Source organism: Zalophus californianus, chromosome 1 (genome assembly GCF_009762305.2).
Source record: "Zalophus californianus isolate mZalCal1 chromosome 1, mZalCal1.pri.v2, whole genome shotgun sequence".
In the NCBI taxonomy this organism is placed as follows: Eukaryota; Metazoa; Chordata; class Mammalia; order Carnivora; family Otariidae; genus Zalophus; species Zalophus californianus.
The window spans coordinates 61294006-61314155 of record NC_045595.1 but is presented as its reverse complement, the minus strand read 5'-3'; the positions used below and the strand labels follow the sequence as shown (position 1 = coordinate 61314155).

At 40.0% G+C, this 20150-nt stretch overlaps 1 protein-coding gene and 1 pseudogene across 2 annotated transcripts in view; one reads left to right on the top strand and one right to left on the bottom strand.

Annotated features, from left to right (window-relative positions):
• ANO10 (anoctamin 10) overlaps positions 1 to 20150 on the bottom strand; it is a 235919-nt gene that overhangs the window by 109426 nt on the left and 106343 nt on the right. The window lies entirely within an intron of this gene.
• Positions 5023 to 5654, top strand: LOC113917539 (annotated as a pseudogene).

The following is a 20150-nucleotide window of genomic DNA, read 5'->3' as shown; positions in this document are numbered from 1 at the left end:
GTCAAAAAATATCTGCGGGCACTATGCTGGCGGGGCAGGGGATTCTAAAGAATTCTCATCTGTTCTGCATGTCAGTTTCTTAATTTCCGCAATTGTTTCAGTCACCATCATATCCCCAGTGTGCAGTATAGTGTGGCACACAGTCCTAGGAAGTTGCTAGAAGAATGGATGGAGGAACCATCTCTAACCCAAGAGACTTTTCTGTAACAGGAAAAGCCCTGGAAGAATAGAAAGTCCCTGTGCAGGAGTCACAGGGACAGAGTATGTGGGGGTGGGGGACCCGTCTGGACGTGGTTCCCCCTGGACCGAGGACCGGAGAAAGGAGTGATCTTATGGGGCTTCTGGCCCTCACACAAACTCTGAATGTAAATTAAGCTTTTCAAGCTCACAAAGCACCTGTGTGCCTACTGTTGGAATGAATGTATCCAGACTTCAAGCCAAGCAACCTCGATAGGTTAGTTAATTTTCATACCTCGGTGGTGGTGGTATGAAAATTTCTTCTCTAAACCTTTCAGTCCCATATCAAATGGCTTCTTTTCATGATTTGCCTTCTTGACAGTTCTTTCAGGTTTATATTGATTTAATCTCCTACTGATTAGGACTTCACAGCCCATGACCAGAGAGGGACTTTTTACTATTCTCTTTTATAATGTTCCAGGACTTGTTTTTTCTTTTTTTTCCCAAAGATTTTATTTTATTTATTTATTCATGAGAGACAGAGAGAGAGAGAGAAAGAGAGGCAGAGGGAGAAGCAGGCTCCCCGCTGAGCAGGGAGCCCGATGCGGGACTCGATCCCAGAACCCTGGGATCATGACCTGAGCCGAAGGCAGATGCTTAACCATCTGAGCCACCCAGGTGCCCAATAATGTTCCAGGACTTGTTAAGATCACTGTTTCAATACTTGTACTGTAAGGAATGAAAACTTGGAAAGTTTCTGAAAGTGCCAAGGGCCATAACTTTTATCTTTAGAAATATAACTATCATAAATAGAGATACCTCAGTCAAAGTCTTCTTCTTCTTTAGGACCCTTCCTAAGGAAGCCCACTGCATTGGGTCTCTGATCATTCCTTAAGCATAGTTCAGTGCCTAGTGTTTAATCTTCTAATAACTAAAGTACCTAAACGTTCTCGTAGGGGTTCATGTGTCTGTTTACATATCTAAGTCCTTAGATATATTTTTTATGTAACTTAGCTCTTCACTAGATAGACTACAAGTTCCGCAAGGCAAGGAGCTTGACTGCCCACTTCTGTGATGGCTACTGCCATCTGGAAACATTCTTGGACCTACTTACTGTGAGTAATCAGTCAAAGCATGGTCTATCAAATGTCAGCACCACTTAACTTAAGAAAACTATCAACAATTACAATCGTATTTTAAAAATTACATTGTAGCAACGCCTAGATGGCTTAGTCAGTTAAGTGGCTGCCTTCGACTGAGGTCATGATCCCAGGGTCCTGGGATCGAGCCCTGTGTCAGGCTCCCTGCTCAGCAGGGAGCCTGCATCTCCCTCTCCCTCTGCCTGCTTCTCTGCCTACTTGTGCTCTCTCTCTGTCAAATAAGTAAATAAAATCTTAAAAAAAATTACATCATAGTTTATAAGCAGCTTTATTCATAACTGCCAAAAATTGGAAGCAACTGAGATGTCCTTCAGTACACGGTTGAATAAACAAGCCATGGTATATCTCTACAATAGCAAACTATTCAGTGATGAGAGGAAATGAGCTATTAAGCCATGATAAGGCATGTAGGAACTTTAAATGCATTTTACTAGGTGAAAGAATCTAATCTAAAAAGGCTACATACTATAAGACTTTAACTATATGACACTGTGGAAAAGGCAAAACTGTAGGGACAGTAAAAGGATCAATGGTGACCAGGGGGTTGGGAGGTGGGAGGAAGGGTGGAATGAACAGGTGACATATAGGAGATCTTTGAGGATGGTAAAACTATTTCATATGATATTTTAATGGTGGATACATGGCATTATGCATTTGTTAAGGTCCACAGAATGTACAACACAGAGTGAACCCTAGTGTGAACTGTGGACCTTAGTTAATAATAATGTATTAATATTGGCTCATCAATTATAACCAATGTACCATACTAATGCAGGATGTTAATAATAAGGGAAACTATTTGGGGATATTGGGGTTATGTGGTATATTCTATATAATTTTTCAATAAAACTAAAACTGCTCTAAAAATAAAGTCAATGTAAACAATTACACTGTAAATCAAGATTGCAATTTTTAATATTACATCTTTAAACAGACATATTCTAATTGCAAAATAATTTTCCATTGAAGTATTTTTAGAAGAATATTATAACAATTTTCTCTCTTATATAACATTGCTGGGATGGCCTAGAAAATACTCAGAAAACACTTTCCCCCAGTTGGAAACCTATTTAAAGTAACATCAAACATTCAATCCCAGGTCTAACTAACAGTAAAAATGTATCCAATTTCAAAAGAAACACTAAGAAAAGAAATCAACTATAAATAAAACACTGATTTTCCCCTTATTTGCCATTAAATGTCTCATATTTTGGGGGCACACAGTTTCAAAATTTCAAATTTCTATGCTTAGGAAATAGAATATTGCTTGCAAGATTTTCCACTCTTAATTTGAAGCCTCATAACATCTCTTCCCTGCAGACGATGGGTGTCCAGGACCCCTGTGTGAACATCTTGGGGTTTAAAATTCTACACTTTAACCAGTTTTACTGATGACATTTCTGAATATGATACACTCTCACATTTTGATAAAATCCCCAAAAGTGAAAGCCCATGATGAATTAAAATTGCTCTAATTATTAACAATATGTCACAACAATGGTCGGGGGAGAAACACAACTTCAACTGACCTCCATGTTCAACTCATGTCCTCAAGAGGGCTCTTAGGGCCTGGCATGTGCTACTTTCCCTTGGTCCATTCAATCTCCCACTCCCTAATTTGATTCTACATGTTCTCCTGTCTCTTCAAACCTCCAACACCTCTCTCTATGTCCTCACTGTCAGCACCAGCCTTACTTGCTGTTTTGTGGAGGGAACAGACGCTTTCAGAAGAGGATATCTGGGAGTTCCCACACCTGGCTGGGCCCATACCCTCCACCATCCATCCCCTCTGTACTGAGGTCCAACCTGTCCACCTGTGCTTGATTCCAGCTGTCCTCTTGCAGAGTCAAGGACATTATTGCACTTTTGGGGAAGCTGCTACAGTGCAGGTCATATCATCAAGGTGTGGCTTTCAATCGGCTCCAATGCATTTTTTTAATCCCTCACATATATATCACTTATGAGATGTTCTTGACAAAACTGTAGAAACTGAATCTAATTAAGTCTCTAAACCTAATTTCTGATATAACATAGGGACAGGGGGACCAGGTTAAAAAAAAAAAAAGAGGAAGAGGAAACAAACGCACCTTAAGGAGACAATCAGATCAACATCGCGAAACATCAACATGAAAATTGAAACTAAAACTAGATGCTTCAATAGTCACTGCCATGGTCACTTATCAAAGGAAGCATATGATCACAGATAAATACCTGAGAAGATGTTCAACATCACTGGTCATCAGAGAAATGCAAGTGCAGATAGCACAACATGACCACTAGAGTAAGTAAACTGAACAAAAACGACCACCAGGGCACCTGGGTGGCTCAGTCGGTTAAGCGTCTGCCTTCAGCTCGGGTCATGATCCCAGGGTCCTGGGATCGAGTCCCACATGGGGCTCTCTGCTCAGCAGGGAGCCTGCTTCTCTCACTGTCCCTCCCCCTCTCGTGCTCTGTCTCTCTCAAATAAATAAATAAAATTTTAAACAAACAAACAAAAAAACTGACACGACCAAGTGCTGACAAAGATGTGGAGGAACTGGAACTCTCATACACTGCTGGTGGGAACTCAAAATGGTACAGCCATTATGGAAAACAATTGGTGGTTTCTCACAATGTCAAATACTCCCTTTACATATGACACAACAATCCCACTCCTAGGTATTTATCCAAGTAAAATGAAAACCTTCATTCACACAAAACACTGGGCAAATGCTTATAGCAGCTGTATTCAAAATCGCAAAGACTGGAAACAATCAAAATATCCCTCTTCTAAAAAATGGATGGACAAACTATGGTGCATCCACACACTGGCATACTACTCCGCAATGCAAAGGGACTATTAATAAGTGCAGTAACATGGATGAACCTCAAATGAGTTATTCTAAGTGAAAGAAACAGACTCAAAAGGCTATAAAGTATATGATCCCATTTATATGACACTCTGGAGAAGGCAAAACTGTAGGCAAGGAGGTGGCTGCCAGGGGTGAAGGGGCGGGGGAGGTTTGAGTACAGAGAAAATTTGAGCTCTCTCTTTTTTTCTAATCTCTTCCTTGTTCATATTAGGAGACTGTGAACCCAATGGCTCACAAGAGAAAGCTGGTGGGCTCAAAGAAGTTCATCAAACTTGATTATCCAAAACCACCATGCTGTTTCTCCAAGTCAATAAACCACTGGAGGGCTCGAAGCAGGAGGGGCAATGTTTCTCCAGAAATGAGGCCTTTTCTTGGCAGCTAAAAGCTTCTTGGTGGACAATGAGCTAAAACAATCTCTCCTTGATTACATTTTTGACTTATAAACAGCTTAAATTGGCCAAACCAAAGCTTTCATTAAAAGGCATTTTCACTAATTTTGGTTCTCCATAATAAATTTGGATGTTAAAACAGCTCTCTGCTGCTCAATTCAGAAAAACTAGACAAAACAAAGGCTGGTTAAAAAGAATGAATGTATAAAAAATCAAATATCAACTATAATAAGAGAAATCACCATTTAAAATATAATCTTTTAGAGTCATTTTAGAAGGAATGTGTACATTTGGTTTTTATGTTTAGAGAAATTTACATTTATGGTCATGTGGATTCAAGTTGCCACCCAATGAAATGGAGTCATCCTGCAATAAAACAGATGGTCCCAAAGATCCCGTTAAGAAGCCCATTTGAGCCCCGCCGGAGCCACCTCTGCCAGCAGCATGTTCAAGGTAATTCAGAGGTCTGTGGGGCTGGCCAGCCTGAGTCTGCTCACCTTCAAAGTCTATGCATCACCTAAAAAGGACTCACCTCACAAAACTTCTGTGAAAGTTAATGAGCTTTCACTCTACTCCGTCCCCCTGAGGGTCAATCTAAATATGTGGAGGAGCCAAGGACCCCACTCGAAGAAAGCATTTCACATCTCCGACATTATTGTGAGCCATATACAAGTTGGTGTCAAGAAATGTACTCACAAACTAAGCCCAGGATACAGAGCCTGGTTCAATGGGGGTTAGGCAGCTATGAATATCTCCAAAATGCACCTCCTGGATTTTTTTCCAAGACTTGGTGTTATTGGTTTTGCTGGCATTGTTGGACTTCTTTTGGCTAGAGGTTCAAAAATAAAGAAGCTGGTGTATCCACCTGGATTCATGGGACTTGCTGCCTCTCTTTATTATCCACAACAAGCCATCGTATTTGTCCAGGTCAGTGGGGAGAATATGACTGGGGTTTATGAGGATACATAGTCATAGAAGATTTGTGGAAGGAGAACTTTCAAAAGCCAGGAAATGTGAAGAATTCACCAGGAAATAAACAGAATGCTCCATGCTCTGCCCATTTTAATCAGTTATAGGTAAACACTGGAAACTCCATGCAGTAAACCAGTATTTCTACAGAAAAATGGCAGAGAAGTCAGTACTGAATATAGTAAATTGGCTTTCTTCTTCAGGACAAACTATACTAGGCTTCTTTGTTATCTTGGGTGATGCCATACTGCAAGTGGACTAATCGGAAATCCTTTCACCTAGAGATAAAGTCTAGCCTTAGAACTCCTCGTTCTCAAGTTGCTATTTATGTGCATAATTAAAATTCCAAATTAAAAAAAAAAGAAGCCTATTTGATCTAGGCAAGAGGGAAGTTTAAAGCTCAGTTTTCTCTCCAATAATCACCAATTATTTTGTGGTACTTTTTTGTCTTGGTTTTTAACTAGACTGGATTAAATATGTATAGGAAAAAAAAGAAAGAAGACATAAAAAAAAGCAAAAGGAAATAAATTATCCAAATCTTAACTTAAAAGCTACTGCTGTTAAATGTGGATCAAAACCAGCCAGGCCTTTTCCTACAGAAATGCATACATGCAAATACACAAATGCACAAGTTGTTTACTTCTCATTTCATTATTGGGGCCATCTTGCCAATAATCAAGAGTCATATACAGTTCTATTTTTATGATGGCAAGCTACACCATTATAAGAGGTTTTAATCAATTACCTAATGTTGGACACACACCTTCCTTTAGTCCTGAACTTGACATTCAACCTTAGCTAAAGAACTTGTGAGTCTTCTTACAGTTTCTTCCTTTGGTGCCACTCACATAGTAAAGGTCTCCCCATCCAAAGGTCAGCTAAATATTTACCTATAACTCTTCTGAATATTTTTATGGTTTTCATGTTTACGTTTATATCCTTAATTTTACTAAATTTAAATTCAGTGTATAACTTAAAGAGGGGATTGACCTTTATCTATTTCCTCTAAATGGCTAGCCAGTTGTCCCAACACCATTCAACAACCAATCCATCATTTTTCTACTGGCAGGAAATACATATGATAACATATACTAAATTTGTGTATATATAAATTTCTGACAGTCCCTGGACTTTCTGTTCTGTTTCATTTATCTATATATTCTGATGCCAGTACCATGATGCTTTAGTTACTGTGGCTTTATATGATATGATAGGGCAAAGCCTTACCACTGCATTATTTTGTTCAAAAATGTTCATGGCCATTATCTAACATTTATTCTACCTGATTTAACTTCAGATTCATATGTTTCATACACAGTTTACTCATTGTTATTTTGTAAGTTTTTCTCGGGTAGTAGATTTGAATGATGGATTTCTCTTTTAGCTTATTTACTTTTTTCCTACAATTACCATGTACTTAATCATATCTAATTAAATACCAAAAGAAACAAAAGAAAGCTCCATAAAATAATTGTTGGTAGGCCTGATGGTTGTCCCTAAGCTTTGGCTTATGGTGGCAATATCCTTATACCCAGTCTCTGAGTGTTTCTGAATCCTGGGGAGAAAAGGGTCCCTACTTCTCCTGGGCCTGCCCTTGCCTCTCTACTGAGCAGGGTTTGTAGCAGTCAGCTACATTTGTTAAACTTAATTCTCATAACACTGCACCAACTTCCTCAGGAAGGGAAGTCATGGGTTGGTTCTTGGTGTCTTTCTGAAGTTGGTCTGTCCTTCCTTCTTTCACCTGTTCTATCAGGTGATAGAACTCATCAATCCTTGTAGGCTGCATTGGGCACCACTTCCCCATGAGCTCCCTGTTTCTTTACTGATGTACTTTCCCCCTAACTTTTGTTTTTCTTTGTAATGTATGCTAGTTTCTCCCCTTACTTCATCATCTTCTCAGAAAATCCTGAGTTAGAGCACTTTGTGGAACTTTGTATGAACAAGTTGTACCAGTAATAAGCATTAAAATAATGAAATAACTTAAAATTAACTGCTAAAAGAAAACAAGTCTAGATCTGAATTCATGGGTGACCACAGTATGGATTCTGGAAGAAGAAATAAATCATGGTATGATTTATGATTGATAAGTGATTTCCCTGGTCTATTTGACAGAGGCCAATCTCTAGAGTAGGCAGATTTTGGGGCTTTTCCCAGAGAAAAGCCAAGGGCTCCACTATGTTATAATACCCAATTGAGTGAACAACCTATTAAAAAAATCTTCTTCAAGGGGCGCCTGGGTGGCTCAGTCTGTTAAGCGTCCGACTCTTGATTTCGGCTCAGGACATGATCTCAGGGTTCTGGGATCGAGTGTCGGTCCCCAGTGTCGGGCTCCATGCTGGGCATGGGGCATGCTCAAGATTCTCTGTCTCCCTCTGCTCCCCCTACCCTGCTCTCTCATTCTTTCTCTAAAAACAAACAAACAAAAAAAAACTTCTTGAAAAGACTTCTAGTCCCCACAACTACTGGGTATGCCCTGGAAGGTTAGCTGCAATTGTTGCCCAACTATTCACCTAATTAGCAGGATGGGTATGTTCTCTTCATGTTAAGGCACAAATAATAGTACCTTTTTCCTTTTAGCATGGGTCAGATTTTTTTTGCTAATTTGAGAAAGTAATGTGTAGACATGATTAGAAAAAATTAGACAAAGGGTACACTGAAAAGTAGATCTTCCATCCATTCCTGACCTGCCTCCTGTCCCCATCCTACAATGCTCTGCCTAGAAACAAGCCCTGTTATTTATCTGCTGGTCTACAAATAGAGAAGTCCTTTATTATTCATCAAATTAAAATTTGGCCTATTACATGACATTGAGGAGATATAGTCTTATAAACCGTAAGAAAGCTAGCATATCAAAAGTGTTATATTGGATAAGAGTTGTCTAGCTATATAAAAAAGATATAGTATATTTTCCTTTTTATTTATGAATATGAAAATAATTCATGAAATGTTCATTCAACAAAGATTTATCGAACATCTACAATATGCTAGGTACTGTCCTAGGACGCAGGGATAAAAATGAAACAAGACATGATCCACCCACTGTTAACCTCCAGTTCATTGTGTTAAGAAAACAGTTAAGAACAGTTGATGGTTACTTTTTTTTAAATTTTTAAAAATTATTATGTTATGTTAATCACCATTCATTACATCATTAGTTTTTTTTTTAGTATTATGTTATGTTAATCACCATACATTACATCATTAGTTTTTGATGTAGTGTTCCATGATTCATTGTTTGTGTATAACACCCAGTGCTCCATGCAGAACGTGCCCTCCTTAATACCCATCACCAGGCAACCCACCCCCCCACCCCCTCCCCTCTAGAACCCTCAGTTTGTTTCTGAGAGTCCAGAGTCTCTCATGGTTCGTCTCCCCCTCTGATTCCCCCCCTTCATTTTTCCCTTCCTGCTATCTTCTTCTTTTTTTTAATATATAACGATTCATAAATGGTTTTTATGTAAAGATATATTATTGATTTAACACTTAAAAAATAACCATACATAAAAACCATTTATGAATCAAAAAGAATAATCTTGACACAGATCCAGAGCTCACATACTTCCTCAGATCCTGGACCCCCATCTCAGATGTCCTTACACCTCCCTTTACTGTCAGATGAACCTTGGGTGTGATCATGCACAACGGCTCCCAGGAAGGTGAGTGGACATGGCCTCCCTGCTTGGACAAAGTATAATCTTAGCACAGAAGGTTCTTGCTGCTGGTTATGAGCAGAAAAAGAAGTATCATTCACACTCAGATAGAACCCTTGGACTTTGGCAGAAGATGGCCAAGCTGCATAACACAGGCACACATGGTGGGCCAGGGCGGGAGTGTCCTGAAACTATTTTACTACAGCCAGTCTCTGGGGAAGCAGTTCTGTTTCTTATGCTATGCTTTAACACAGTGCTTACCACGTACCAGGTCCTCCTCTAAAAGGATATTAATTCACAGCAATCCCAGGAGGTAGGAACTATAGCCCCATCTCACAGGTGAGGAAACTGAGCAACAGTCCCTACCTATTAGTGGCTCTGTTTATTCTGATGGCTTATACCTGTGATAATGCAGGCTGGCCGTCTACTTGGGGAGAAGTTTTCGGGCAAAAGTAATTAATTCAATAAAAATTTAACTCTCACCTCTATGTTGTGTTCATAATTGATACAATTTTTCTCATTTTAAACACTGTGAAATATTTGTACCATGCATATGTGGCAGATAATTCAAAAATAAATTGACTCTGATCTACCATTTGGCAAAAGCTTGAGAAATCAAATAAGTTATTAGACTCCCAAATTCTGTCTCTATTTTAAGGTGAGAGCACCTAAAAGCAAAGCCAAGTGCCTAAGTAATATTTTCACAGCCCCCTGAGGAAATGCCTCTAAGTTAAGGAACTTTAGAAATCATATTGAATCATCTGAATGTAATACCATACACATTTTCTAAAACTATCCTCGAGGACATTGATCATCATGCAAATCAAGGTTCCCTAGTCAAGGAATTATATGATAAGGTCATCTTTGAGTTCAATTTTCTCTGAAGAATTTTTATGCTTCTTTTTTTTAAGTTTTTATTTTAATTCCAGTATAGTTAACATACAGCGATTTAGTGTCCAATTTAGTGATTCAACACTTCCATACAGCGGTCACCCCGAGTGCACTCCTTAATCCCCATCACCTATTTCACCCACCACCCCACCTCCCCTCTGGGAACTATCATTGTTCTCCATAGTTAAGAGTCTGTTTCTTGGTTTATGCTTCCTTTTTTAATAACAAAAGAAGATTTACTCCCTTTCCTTTTTCACTTCAGCTGACCGGACAACCAAGCCAAGATTAAGTGCCTCATCTCATGAGGGTGTTAAGTGCCTCATCTCATGAGGGTGTTAAGTGCCTCATCTCATGAGGGTGTTAAGTGCCTCATCTCATGAGGGTGGGTGAGGACATAGTGTCCCTTTTATTCCAGATATCGTCTAAAAGTTTCTTAGCCTCATTATCCTATTTGCATTTTAATTTCATTGTTACTTTCTTCAAGTAGGTAAAAGAAGAAATAAAAAATAAATACTAAATTTAAATGAAATAATACAGAAGCTGGCAATCCAAAATTCAATAATATACCAAAAAATCATCAAACTTCTAGAACTTAAAGATAAGAAAAGACCCAGAGAAGTAACCACCTTTATTGAAATGTGACTGGTATGTTTGCCCTGAAGAGAGCTTTAAAAGAAAGAATGGACGAGAAAGAAAAAAGCCAGTTTACAGCTGCAGGCATTTCTAAGTCATCAGTATTGAACAGACTAAGGAGGATAAAAGTTAATTACCACATGGTTAAAATCAAAATGCAACTCTGAGGTGTGAGAGGCCTCTAGAACAAACGGACGACCTTATTTCTGCTCTCACCTCCTCCCAAATGTCACCACAAGGCCAGCCCACAGTGCCCAGAAGGCTTGCAGCTCAGGAGGCTGGGCTTCAAGGCCTGGAGGGGCTTCTGGGCCCACTCCCTGCCGCTGGAGAGACAGGTGGCCCCTAGGCACACGCCCTCACCTGACAAGGGACTCAGGCAGAGCCCGAGACAAGGCAGGGAAGGGAAGACAACTGCAGAGATGTGAGGCTGCATTCATGAAACAGAGTACAGAATACTATTTTTAAAAGGGGGTGAGACCATTCAGAGAATAAAGAGGAGCTCTTGGATACTAAACATATGATAGAAATAAATTCAACAGAACAATTAGAAAATATAGTTGAGGAAGGCTTCTCAAATAGACAAAAACAAACACAGAGCAAAACAAAGAGAACAAGGAGACACAATGGTGGAGGCTGGGGCAGGAAGGGTCCATAACAAATGGTAAGTCTGGATAATGCAACAGAAGCCCAGCAACAGAGAAGACAGGAGATGTGGAAATAATCGTTTTCAAAAAAATAATTCACAACATTTCACAAAAATGAAGAACAGGAGTTTGCAAGTGTCATGTTCAACTGTTGGGAAAGAAAAAAAAAAAAAACCACCAAACCACAAAAGAATATCACTATGAAATTTCAAAATATCGGGGATAAAGAGAAGACTCTGAAAACTTCTAGAGAGATGAGGTCACATAGAAAGACTGGGGATCAGATTGGCATCAGCCTCTCAACAGCAGTGCTGGAGGCAACTAAGCAATGCCTTCCAAATTTGGAGGGAAAATGAGAATGAAGATGTTTTCACACACGATTCCAAAATTTCTCTCATGCACCTGCCAAAACAAGGAAGGGGACTACGAAAGGGTATAGGGAACAAAGCAAAGCAAATTCTCAAGAAGTTGGAAATAAGGACGAGTAACCTGCCCAGACTGAAATAGGCCAACTCAGATTCCAGGAATAAGCTCTCATGGAAAACAACAAAACATAACACGGATAGGTTGATGTGTTTCAGCATAGTACGTTCCAGAATCAATAACAGGTATGTAGAAAATGAAGCAAATAAAAAATAAGGCAATTACCAACTCAATTATATTTAAGGAAATATAATCATGGCACACTACATGGTAATCTGTGGATAACAGTTTCAAAATAATAGAATCATCAAGGATGAATTTGACCAAAAGTTGTGATGTAAAACAACATTAGGGGGATAGAGGAACAGTGTATGGTGGGTGTAAAAACATTCATATCACAGAGTAGGGAGTCAACAAAACTGAAAAACATATTATTTAGGAATGTAGAGGTAATGAGCAGAAGAAAGGGCTAAAATATTGAGTCACTGACTCCAGGAAATTAGAAAAGGGCTGTGACCTATTACTTTGTTATTAGTCTTAAAGGAATATTTGGCTATAAAATTATGAATATGTATTACTTTCAAAAAATAAAATATAATTTAAAAAGGAAACTGAATATGCTTGGTCAACTATAAGCAGAAAAATTTGTAAAATCCAGTTTCTAAATTATAGTCAAGTACTAAGAGTAATACCTAATCTGTGCCTTTAGAGAACCATGGGATTTCAGGGTTGGAAGCACCTGAACACCTCTGCTCCCGGAACTGCTCCCAGTACAGCCATGCCCTCCAGAAGGACACAGGACACACTCAGATGAACAGGCTCACCCTCCAAGGCCCCTGAAGCCTCTTCCTTTCTGAGTTCCACTTCTGACAGCTCTCTACCTTCTGAGGGGTTCTCTCTGCTTCCCAAACCATGCGGCAAAAGGGCCAGAAGCAAACAGCTGCTGAGCGCACAACTCCCTTCTGCAGGAGAGCAGCTAGACCGACACAGGCTGCCCTGGGGAGCAATCCCAAACCCTCCAAGGAAGGGGCGCATGGTGGAGCCTAGGTTGGATGCTCCCATGCTCACCACTGGGCAGGGAACACGACAGGGTGGGGGCACAGCTGCAGTCAGGGATGGGGGCTGCGGCAGGTGGGGGGGGCACTTTCCAGGAGAAACAAGAAATGGGCAGGCAATCCAATAATTAATTAGGACATTGATGTTAGAGAAAGAGACTGCTTACTGAATTTGCCTCTTAAGAGATTCAATTTTTGGTCATGTTTAAGAATTATTTAATTATATCTTCTCTTGGAACAAATGATTATATACTATTAGCTTCCTGTGCTCTGGGCCCTGATGAGTGATCACCATCAAATGCCCCAAAGCAGAAATCTAACAGGACAATCATTCCTTTAGAAAAATATCTCATTCCCTTCTTTGCCTTTGCTCATTGTTGTGGAAAGAATGATTTCCTAAGTGACTTTACCCAGAATAAAAAAGATCTGCTTCCAGACCCAAGACCTTTTCCTCAGAAAAGTTTAGTAACTGTATATTTTTTCTAGTAGTTGGGGAATCTGGCAATTTTTCCTTCGGGTGGCATGTTTTGTTCTTTTCATTTGCATTGTAAGCTGGCAATTTCCCCAAGGGAGCCACACTTCTGTAACAAGCTTCTGGGTAACCTCTTCTGGGTAACTGCTGATGCACCCTGGGGCACCACTCAACACTTGGCCTTACTCCCAACCATGCGCAAAACACAAATGACTAAAATCAGCCCCAGCACCTCACGCTGCTCCATGGATTCATCAGTCGATACTGTCCATGAATGAGTAGAGGTGGGGGCTGTACTCTCACCCAGGGCGCAAGACCCATTGACTAAGAATGTGGACTTTCTTTGTGTGCAACTTATTGCGCTGCTGAGTAGGGGCCTGCTATGGGCGGACAGAACTGATTATGCACTCTTCAGGGTGACCACTGGAGACACAGGAGGCAAAGGAGGTTACAGTCATTTTCATCACACTACTATGGAGATTAGCACACAGTCTGATGACATGAACTCTTCAATAACTTTATTTCAGGTACTTGAAACATGATTCAGTTAGTTGGTACTGTGAGTACATGCTAGAGAAAATCATTTTTCTCTCTTCTTTTTTTGTGCTAGAGGAGCACTTTTCTACAAAAAAAAAAAAAAGCATCTTATTTCCAGGTGACTAAATAAAGGGCATAGAAAAAAAGGTCCTTCTCTCTCTGTGAGGACTAGAAAGGCAGGAAGGGTAGTGACACCTACAAAATAAATGACCTAGTGTTTTATTTACTCTCTAAATAAATATTGCAAATGGCACCAGGAAGTTAAGTGTTACCTGGCCTGGCTCACTGGGGTACAGTGTTAACATCTTTAAAATTGAGATTACTTAAAAAAATTTAAAACCTGTTTTATTAGCTGATGGTCAGTAGTGGTCCTGATCAAAAAAGACTGTTTTACAATAAATCAACAGCTACCTGAACATTTACAAATAAAAATTTCCTTTCATAGGAAATAGGAGGGAGACTCCTTGTGTCATGGGCAAAAACCCCCTTTCCTTTCATTGATGAGGTCTTCTGCTATAATCATCTGAAAAGAATAATCCTGTAAAAGTACCCTGTGCATCAATGTAGTGCTTTAAGGATCTTAAAGTCCTTGGATATTATTTCTTCTGTCACAGCAACTGTAGTAGGCAGTTATGAATGTGACACATGGATGAGGCAAAAACAACTTGTAGCCCAGAGAAGGCTTGCTTATAGTCACCCAGTGTGAGGGAGTTGGGGCTGGAGTTAGGCTTTCCACAAGGAGCCTTGTTCTCTTTTTCTTGCTAAATCCAGGTCCCTTCACCTTCTCAGATCTCCAACTAGGCAACAACAAAAGCCTGGATACTCTGTGGACAGCTCTCCCCACCAACAAGCAGTATTCCTGCTTGTTGCAATGAGCCTTCAGCCTAAAAATTACTGAAACTCTACAACTTTTTATGTCAACACAAGGAAAATAACAAGCAAAAAAATAAAATAATCCAAATCCTGGCAGTTCCAAAGAGAGGGGTGAAAAAGCATTTTAGAGCTCCTCCTTAACAGCAGCAAGATCATATTTTAAATCGTAATGGTAAAGATCAACATCTTGGTGTTACCCCGTAACCTGACAAACACTGGGCAGCAGACAGCATCGGAGAACAGACACTTGCTCTGTACTAACACTGATGTAGACTAAGGAAAAGGATGGAAAGCTAGGATAGGGCGCTGGGCGGCTCAGTCGGTTAAGCATCTGATGGCTGGTTTCAGCTCAGGTCATGATCTTGGGGTCCTGGGATGGAGCCCCGTGTCAGGCTCTGCGCTCAGCAGGGGATCTGCTCAGGCAATCTCTTCCTCTCCCTCTGCCCCTCCCCCTGTGTGCGCTCTCTCAAATAAATAAATAAATCTTGAAAAAAAAAAGGAAGCTAGAATATATTTAATACCAAACTTGATAAAGAAAACAAGAGACCAATTTCACTTATAAATATAGATGCAAAAATTCTAAATATGGTACTGACAAGTAGAATCCAGCAGTGAATTAACAGAATAATATATCATGACCAAGCATGGCTTATTTCAGGACTGCTGAGATGGCTCACCATTTGGAAAGCTATCCGCATAATTTATTACATTTACATTTTTAAAAAGTGAAAAAATAAAAACCCTATCAAGAAAGCAAAGAGACTAAAAAAACAAGCAAACAAAGAACTACCTAAAATAGAATAAGATCAAAGCCATTTACTACAAACTTAAAACAACCTATTCAACAGTGCAACACTAAGGCTATTATTACTTAAGTCAAGACTAAAGATGTTTATAGTCAATGTTGTTTTGGAGGCCCTAGCTAATGCAATAATAGAAGACAGCAAATAAATGGTATAAGTATTGGCAGAGAAGAAAAAACATGATCTATATTACAGCTATATGAGTATAAACCCAAGAAACAAGTAACAACCAATTACAACTAGTAAGAGAGCTTAGTAGTTGTTGGATACAACTATTTTTTAAAAAAAGCTTTTCTTTATGCTCATAATAAGTAGTTAGAAATGGATGATTAGAAAAAAATATTATTCATGAAAGAAATAAAAGCAATGAATTACTAAAGAAAAACAAGAAAGGTACAGAGTTTATATGAAAAAAAGAATAAATTTTTATCAAAGGATATGTAACAAGACATTGATAAAGAGACCCTAAATACAGCGTTCTTAGATGGGCAAACTTATCATTATCACAAAGTATTAATCTTTCCAAAATTCATATATAAATTTAACACACTTTCAAACAGAACCCAATGGATTGTTAAAATTGAACTGAGTAATTTTAAAGTTCAGAAAGAAAAATAAATGTATGAGAATTAGCAACAAATTTTTAGGGAAAAAACGTAGGAGGGAAAATTTTAGGGAAAAAAATTGCCATACAAAATACTGAAACCCTAACAACTATAATTAAAACAATATGGACTGGCTCAAACAAAGACAGAAAGGTCAGTGAAATAAAATAGAATCATAAAACATATGGGATAAAGATTTCAGGTTGCTAGAAAAGATGGCTTATTTAATAAATGGTATGAATATAAATGGCTATTCCTTTGGGAAATACAAAGTTGGACTCCTAGCTCAAAAACAAAAATAATTTCCAAGTGAATTAAATGTTTAATGTAAACGTAAATGTAAATGGACACCAAGCAATCCAAACAAGAGTCATTCCTGTTGTTCTTTTTCTGATCCAAGAAAAGAAGGGCCTCTCTTTCAGGCTCCTGTCCCCCCCAGCAGGGGGAGGCCTAGAGCTGTGGGGGAGATGTCACCCTTCGGGCTCTCTGTGACCCTACCACTTCCCACACACCCTCTGCCCCACCACGGACCCTTGATGCACCTGTTATTTGCGCAGAGACCCCTTACAGCTAGTTCATTGGTAGAACTGTAGCATTTACCCCAATGCTCTATCTATATCTATCTATATTCTCTATCTTTTTTTTTTTTTTTTTTAAGGTAGGCTGCATGCCCAGCGTGGAGCCCAATACAAGGGCTTGAACTCATGACCCTGAGATCAAGACCTGAGCTGAGATCAAGAGTTGGACACTTAATTGACTGAGCCACCCAGGCACCCCTCAAATATAATATTTTTGATATTGCTTTTATGATACATTCAAAGAGAGAAGGAAAACAGCAATACAAATTGAGCTAATCTAAATATGAAATTAGAGAACCCTAAAGTGACATTCATGATACATACCTTAATGTTGATGTTTAATTTCTAATTTTGTTGCTTCATCTCTATACTTCTTATATGGAATGACTCATTTATTTTGTCTCTATCATAATAAATTCTCAGCTGTGAATCAAGTCATTAACAATGTGGTAATTATTTTAAAGAATGAAGTAACATAGAATTGCTCTACTCATATATTTAAGGCATGAAGTACTGAATCCTTGTTCTGTGCTGAGGGGGCGTACGTGCAGTAGGGTAAGGCCCCAAGGACTGATGGGGCTGCTGTCTGGCTGTGGGCAGGTGGAGCAGGGGGCTGTTTTTCCCTCCCACTTCCTGGGAGGCTACTGGGCATGTCTGTGTTCTCACCATCGAACGGTTTTGCAATGCAACAGTCTTGAGGCTGTGGTGGTTGGGGCGTTGGAGTGTGCTCCCAGACCTGAGTAACTTAAGGTGGTGGTGAATACTGAGCAAGAAGCGAAAAAACACACCCCAGGCAAAATTAGGGGATCACCTGCAGCCTTCTTCACCAGAGTCCCAGAGCTCATGAAGAGAAACCACTGGAGAGGGACCAGTTGAAGCATTTGCCCCTGTTTTTCTCAAAACGTTTCCATATTTCTGGGGCACCTGGGTGGCTCAGTCAGTTAAGTGTCTGACCCTTGATTTCGGTTCAGGTCGTGATCTCAGGGTTGTGAGAGAGAGCCCCGTGTTGATCTTAACATTCTCTCTCTCCTTCGCCCTCTGCTCCTCCCCCGCACCCTCTCTCTCAAAAAAATAAATAAATAAGTAAAAGACTTTAAAAAAATGTTTTTATATTTCTGACGTCTAATAAAATTTATTTTTTTTTAAGATTTATTTATTTATTTGAGAGAGCGAGAATGAGAGAGAGAGAGAGTACATGAGACGGGGGAGGGTCAGAGGGAGAAGCAGGCTCCTCGCTGAGCAAGGAGCCCGATGTGGGACTCGATCCTGGGACTCTGGGACCATGACCTGAGCCAAAGGCAGTCGCTTAACCAACTGAGCCACCCAGGCGCCCTCTGACGTCTAGTAAAATTTAGAGCCCAGCTAAAATCAACAAGTATTTATTAAGTGAGCACATGGCGATGCTGGCATTATGGGTACCATGACAGGAACACAGTAGACACAGACCCTATCACAAGGAACTTACAGTCTACTACAGGTGTGGAATCCAGGCGTGAAGCAAACACAAAACATCTCTATAGTAACAGATAGTCAAGTGTGGCTCAAGTTCTATAACCTCCATAGAAGGACCCTGAATATAAAGAAATGCTCTAGATGGGGAAGCAGTTACCAAGGAGGGTTTGGCAGAGGAAGTGTAGGGTTTCAGCAGGCAGACAGGAAGGCACTGACCAGAGGAAGGGGGCACTGGCAAGGGGCAGAAGCTGGAGTCAGCAGTGGTGCAAAAGAACTGGGTGTTGGGAGAGGAAGAGGTGAGAAGTGGGAGGCAAAACCCACTTCCTGCTGTTACCTCACTGCACCCAATCTTACACGATGTGTTCTCATCACCTAGGATCCCAATTTGATGGGGCTTTTAAAAAACTCCTTCAGAAAGATTTTTAAAATCATCACTCTTAGGCTACATATAAGAAAACAAAGCACGATACCAGTTAACATACTCATTCCCCTCCCCCCACCCCCCCATTCAGAGTCCAACACTTCGGAGTCAAGTCTCGTCTCAGAGTCGAGCGTGCTCAGGGTTTCAGTAGAGAGCCTCCTAGGGCGGCCCAGCAGTGCAGGGGATGCAGCAGTGGTTAAAGGAGTGCTTCGCCATGCACCCAGGCCACCCCTCCAAGCAGCTGACACCCACTTGCAAATTTCAATGCTGCTCCTTACCCGATCTTATCAGGAGTCAGTGAGAGGTTTTCTGCACCACCCAGGGCTCCTTTTCCCTTTTTCAAAGAGTGCTTAACAGCTTCCTGGCTGAAACTAGGAGGAGCTGCAGTTGCCGAATCATGCTACCAGGAGAAACATTCCATTTGCCCAAAGCACTGGCAATGCCAATGATACCATGGCAGCCGCTATAAAATGCAGTTACCTTCAGAGGTGTCCAAGTGAGAAAACGTGCCCTTAGAATCAATGAAATGGGGTGGTGTGATGTATTAAGCTTTCATCCTAGACTATAACTCTAAAGATATTGGTAGTAAAATCACCCTTGAATGTAATTAACCTGAGGACAGGATTTGTCTTTTAAACCCTGAAAAGATGCATTAGTAAGATGTGTGTGTGCACAGGTGCACGCGTGTGCATGCGCGCGCACACACACACACACACACACACAAATAAACCCATTACAGAAATGATCCCAATATATATTTTAGCTTTATCCATGTATGCATTCTTCATTGGGCTGGGGTAATCTATGAAGGTTTACAAAGGCCGGACAAGCTTCCGAAGTCTATTTGACTTCTTATAGGTCAGTCTAGAATGGTGGCCAAAGAAACCAATAAAAGGGGAAGCATCCTGTAAAAGGTCTGCAGGAAGACTGGGGAGGGTTGGTGGGTAAAGAACTGAATTAACCCAAATTTGTCAGTAACAAAATCAATCGTATCTGGAGGAGAAGGGCTATCATAAGTTCCGAATGTTTTTTAAAAAGTCTTACTACTATAAAGCCATTCCTATCAAATGGGCTCAATAAACTGTGGCTTTGGTAGAAATACTGGAAACAGTCCCAGTCCTTGCCTTGGCCCAGCCTTGTCAAGTCCCTAACCTCAGCTCTGTGTGGGTCTGAGACTAATTCTGTCCCCTCTGGGTGGGTGGGGAGCCCTGGGATAAAGAAGTGAATATAAACAACTTTGGATACATCCTATCATAAGGTCACAACAACATTTTCTAAAAGTCATAGAGCTATTTTGTGCTTTCTTCTTTTAACATGTTTGAAATGCTTAACAGACTCTAACCTACTTTTATGAGTTAGATGTATTTGATCTGAGTTGCTTATTGCTCAGAGAAGTTCACTTGTTAGAGTCCAAGGATGCTTTGCCAAGCTTTTGACGTGTTTGAGTCAGATAAAGTCTGCAAATAAAGTTTAACTTAATTAACTAATTTTGTGTGGAGGTTAATGGTTTAAGGAATCCTAATGTGTTTGTTCATAAGTTTATTAAATATTATCCAGAATATACAT